Source organism: Belonocnema kinseyi, chromosome 8 (assembly GCF_010883055.1).
Source record: "Belonocnema kinseyi isolate 2016_QV_RU_SX_M_011 chromosome 8, B_treatae_v1, whole genome shotgun sequence".
Classification (NCBI taxonomy): Eukaryota; Metazoa; Arthropoda; class Insecta; order Hymenoptera; family Cynipidae; genus Belonocnema; species Belonocnema kinseyi.
Genome location: NC_046664.1, coordinates 136,097,147 through 136,103,146, shown reverse-complemented (window position 1 = coordinate 136,103,146; position 6,000 = coordinate 136,097,147). Strand labels below are relative to the sequence as shown.

Sequence of the window (6,000 nt, the reverse complement as noted above, 5' to 3'; positions counted from 1 at the left end):
TAAAACTTGATTTTAATGTCATTTTAATCAAATTTGAAGCAAATTTTCACTTTTCGCGATTTTCTGCCTTTTCATCGCCGTATGCTGGGTTGAAATTTTTGTCAAAAAAAATCAAAACATGGTTTTCGATGTATTTTTACCCGTAGAATTCGATTCTGAAGTCAAAAAAATAAAATTTTTCTTTATATTTTTTTATTTAATAAAACCATGAAAAAACCGTAAAAAATGAGGTTTTTCGAGCAAAACCCCATAAAAAAGTAGCTGGACCCTACTTTTTTATTGCAAATTCGGATTCAGCGTCGAAAAATACATAAGAATATATAGGTCTGGTCAATTGCACAGACACTTTTGTTTTTTTGTGGGCCTGTGTAATCATTGTTATAAATTCAATACATGTAAATATATATATATATATATATATCTATATTAGATATAAAGGGTTATTACTAAACAATTAGTGTGTTTACTGATGAGCCAATTCATTGAAGTGCAATAGAAATGAAATTTCTTAAACTAATCTGGAAATCGAGGTCTACTAGCCGATTAATGTAAAGCAAGAACGGGGCGTGAAAGGTGACGGTGTGCATGCCCACGTATGATTTCCACTAAAATACTCCAAACATGAAGGATGCGTAGCTTCTATTAAGTACTGTAACAAAGTTCCATCTTCTATTTGGAGGGCTCTGGAAGCCACAAACTAATAACTGGTGTATAGTGGAGAAAGCCTCACCATGGTGTCTTCCTGAAAACAGCCGCGTCCGTTAGTCAGTTGATTCTCGTGTCTCCTTACAAATAATCCAGTTGCTAACGAATCATCCTTACTCAACCGTGACTGATTTGCGTACACTAGCTAGGAGCGTCTTTTATTTAGCTAGTGTTGTACACGACATCTAACACTTTAATAATTCGTTCTATAGACACGATCTATTCACATCATATAACTGAATTAACATAGGCATTCTTAACTAATATGAAAATATCATATACCTTGCACACCTAAAAATGTAAAAAAAAGTAAGGATTTTCGGGTACATTTAAGAACAGTCAATTTCAGAGCATTATTTCTCATACAAGGGGCAATGGGAAAAATTTGAAAAAGTTCACGAGTATCAGCAAAACTGTAGTGAACTAACTGCAGTTGAGAAATTTGAAAAATAATGAAAATTGTTGCTGAAAAGTACAAACATATTATCTTCAGTTCCAATAAAGACATTAAAGCGATTCAAACTGCAGACTGTAACGGATAGGCTCTGTAATTATTTTCAATCACCCGGAAGGATGTGTGTCTCTTTTTTTTTGAAAGTCGGGATATTTAAAAAAATTTTTTTTGTTGGAAAACAAGTGTCAAAAGGCTGGGGACTTTTTTTGACTGACGAACGCTAGGGCCTTTCTTCGATCCGTGGTTCTGCAAAGTACAACCAATTTTTTACATAAACGTCTTCAAGCTCATTTACGTAGAATACTTTTAGCTATCACATGACTATCATTTTCTCGCCGGTAGTAGTAAAAAATTTGTCTCATTCGAAGAAACGTTACAGTACTGTCACACAGCACCCGGTCCCCGGGATCGCGTTTCTCAGAAAACATCCGATTAGTTAATTAGGCCATCCCTTAGGATTTGGCGGGAATGATCTCTGCACTGGGGAAAAAATACTATTGAATCAAAAGTGCAGGTGCTATTGAATTCCGCATTATTCATGCAATAGTTTATGTCCATAGTCCAATAAATTTTGCTTCGAGTGAAATAATTCGAGTGTTTGAATAAAAAATGCAGTATTTTAGATTAAAAGATTGACGATTATATGAAACTAATGCATAAAAAATTATTCAAAATAAATGTAGATTTATTTCAAGAATTTTTTTATTTAAAGTGTTAAATATACTTTTAAATCAACAAAATGTCTTTTAAATGTATAGAGAAAATAATTTCCGTGAAACAAAGGTATTTTCGGTTTGATAGTATCTACTGTAAATACAATGAATTGCGCTTTCGAATATGATCAAAAGCATAAACTATAAGATCTACCGGATCTGTGATAGAAATGAACAAAAAGAAATTATCAGGGGACCACTGAAAAATCCAAAAATTATAAAATTGATGAAATTTAAAAATCTCGTATGGAAAAATGCCTGAATAATAAAATTGACGACAGCTTACATCATGACCGTATTTGCAAGTTCTCGAAGAATAAAATTCCCGACAGAAAATTGCCATGTTATAAAATACTTGAAACAAAAAATTCCAGAATTTAAAGAATCCAAACATGGTTTTTTATTATATATTATTTATTTATTTAAAATAAAATAAACAGATATTTTTATTTAAGGAAATTTTTTTCAATATTTAAAAACTTATAAAATGATTGTTTAAATTTAAAATAAGAATAATTGAAAAGAATATATTTCTGAATGAAAATTTTTATTTCAAAATATGCATAGAATTGTTAATTCAAAGAAAAATTCCAAAGAAGTTTCGAGATAAATCAGTGCTCAATTAAATCATGCAAATTTTGTTTGGAAAATGTTATCAGGTTCGGAGAAAATTTAGGGGACAATTTCTTTTTCGTTCAAGGCGCACGTGTTTTTAAATTCATTTCTCCATGCCATTTTTATACAATTCTTGTTATTATAAATTGAAAAAATAATTTTGAAATAATTTTAAAATTAATCAAAAATTTCTTTGATACAGATATTTGATTATTGTGTTTTTAATAAATGAATGATATTTATTTTTAAAAAATAATAATTTTTTTAAATGCTGTAGTTCTGGAAATTCATAATTCGACAAGTTTCTGTCGGAGATTTTATTATTGGGGAATTTTAGTGTAGAGAATTTTATTTTTTCGGGACTTTTCAGTCGCCTCATTTATCAGTACACTACATTAAATTATTAAAAATATATACGAACACCGAACATCTGAAGAAAATTTGCCAAAATTGCCATAAGCACTGCTAACTAATTGAATTTTGAAACAATGTACCTTTATAGTTCTAGTTTTTATAAACAATTGGAGTAGCATAACAAAATAAAAAAAAATTCATACCGTTAAAGAACTATACATATCTGTAATGTATGTTAGTAAATTTGAGCAAAATCACAGTTTTTCATAAATGAATGATAATAATTATGTTAATATTATTTATTGTTATTAAACTAAATATAAATTAATAGGCAGAAATATAAAATATTAATAACTATGTAAGGATTAATTTAACAAATATATTATTCATTCTACGCAAGTAATTATTGAATAATTAATCAGAGTGAATATACAAGTCCAAATTAAAAATAAAAATAATTAAAATAAATGAAGCACATTATACAATTTAGCTTGAAAATATTAATTCAATAACAATTTTTAATGTTAATTATTGTTATCGAAAAATTAACTGGCAGTTATTAATCCTCGATTTAGTTCTTGTTTTCAAAAAGAATTGTTTATATCTACAAATTGTATGTATAATTGAATTCTTTTTGAGAAATACATAAATGTTATTATGCCTTATTATACTTTAATTAAAAAAAGAAAAGTTTTTTAAAATTACAGAGACGGAAACTTTAAAAATTTTCATTTGTTCAAACAAATTTTAAACACCAAAAGCCTTAAAAATGGGAAAAAGAATTTTTCTTAAATATTGATTTATTTTAACACGTTAAGGTACGCTTAATAATCATATCTAATTGATCGAAGTGTCGGATGAATGCCTTCAATATTTATGATACCGTACTCAGTGTGGCGCTCTATCTATGGGGATTAGGCGTGCGAGCTTTAAGTGACTTCGATTCTCGTGGCTTGCGTATATTTGAATAAACTGCGTTTCTCTTTAGTTATAATTAATAAGTCTTCTCCTATCAAAGTCAAAAATTATTTTAATGTTAGAATAATGTCTGGAGTGCATTTAGGAATTTTTAAAGAGAAATACGAAAAAACGGAGGACTTTTTTTTAAGAGGCTATAGAAAGATGTAAATATCCTTAGAATTAACTTCTGAAAAACAAATGTATTTTATATTTGAATTAATATTTTCATTCTTTGAATCTGAAATTTCTGGTAATAGCTTAAGACAATAAACACTTAAGATTTCTTTTTTTATTTTTGGAACCACAGCATCACACTTCAGAACTTAAGGCATGATGTTGTCAATTTATAGGACATATCGTTTGCTCCAAATTCTACGTGCAGTTAACATTAAAATATTTTCCTATTATATCTATGACATCTTCAGTTGAGACAAATCATCTTTTCAATAATTTCATAATATTTTATTTGAATCAACAAAAGAAGAAAGAATAGCATATGTTTTTAAATGTATAGTATATGCATTTTACTGAGCGTGAAAACATCGTTTGATGCTTCAAACCAATATTTCGTTGATCCAGAAGTATTTTCTTATTAGGGTGAAACGATTTAACAGATTATTTGAAAAACGTCTTGCTCACGCGTATTCAAGCATTTAATTATTATTATTTGAATTATTAATGAAATTAATAGTATTTATAATTCAATAAATAATTAATTTAATCTATAATCATTCAATTTATGATATTAAGAATTTAATTTAATTGATTAAATGAAATTGATTAATTGAATACAATTCAGTAACTGGAAAATTCAATAATTGTAATAAAGGTTTCAACATTCATGAGGGTTTCAAAATTCAATCAGGTTCAATAAAGATGTCATGAAGATTCTAAATGAACGAAATGTTTAACCGAATCCTGTCGAAAACGATACTCGAATGCGACAGGCATAGGTAAGGACAAGCGAGAAAAAATCTGGTTTCGTTCCGTCCTTTTCTATTCAATAGCTTGTAGCGTCAATCCGTGCAGTCGTGTTGCTGCGCCGCGCGACATTTTTTAAATTGAGCAACAACGTGTTTGCACCGTCGGAGCCGTGGCAGCCATGTCTCATAATTATTGAAATTTTACGCTCTGCATTTCTATGCAAAATTCATCTATTAACTCGATAGTTTCGAAAAGTTCAAAAGGTAGTGACCACTTTTACCTGGCAACTGAGATTCAGCATGGGTTACACTATGACAACCCATTGTCATATTGAACCAATCATCAAGTTCTTCATTCAAAACAAAAATAATTCCTTAACACTATGTTTGCAAATTGAAACAAGAATGCCATAAACAATTGCTGTTTTGGCATTGTTTTTTTAACTTTGCACTAAAATGACTATGGCAACCCTTTACAGCAGTGGCCTATTAATGACAATACATTTGACCAGATTTGATTTTTGCATTAACATTTTACAAGTAGAATTTTTCAGCAGGATCTCGGACTAATAGAAGGGATGGCTTTTGAAGATTTTCCCTGTATTATTATGTATTACGTATGTATATATCCCTAAGATTTTTTTTCAAAGCAAACAATCTACAGGGAAAATCAATAGACAAAAGTTATTTCCCAAGAAAAAAACTTATAATTGGTTGCAATCGTTTTCCTATAGGATTAAAGCTTAAAGCTTTGTAGGCTTTTGGTACATGTTCTTATCGTAACACTCGCACTGGGCGCTCGATTTTTGATAGAAATTTTTAAATGTATATTTTCTGAATTACCTTACAAAAAAAGGCTGCAATCCTGTTTTCATGCATTCTTCTCGATCTCGCGTTGTTATGCTATCAATAGGAATTTTGTTTTCATTTCTATGGATAAAACAGAATGTTCTACAAGGGTTCTTTTAGATTTTTTACGTATCTCGCGTCTTTTGGCGTAATATTAGAACGTTCAATTTTTTTATATCAATTTCGATAAATAATTTGAAAACGACGAGTTCTCTCAAAAAATTGTACAAAGAAATGTAGGGATTTTTAGAAGCTGAAATTCCTCCAAAAACTTTTCCGCATATTTTTCGTCGTTTATTGTCTCAAAATTTGAATTTTCAATTTTCTACATTTTAATATTGAATGTTGTAGTATGAATTGATTCACACAAACTTTATAGATGTGATTTAGGTGCATAATTTTTGATAAATATTTTTGTTCGTAACTT

At 29.1% G+C, this 6,000-nt stretch overlaps 1 protein-coding gene across 6 annotated transcripts in view; it reads right to left on the bottom strand.

Moving 5' to 3' along the window:
- Positions 1-6,000, bottom strand: part of LOC117178774 (probable deoxyhypusine synthase) — a 178,163-nt gene that overhangs the window by 43,306 nt on the left and 128,857 nt on the right. The gene's annotated exons all lie outside the window — the stretch shown is intronic.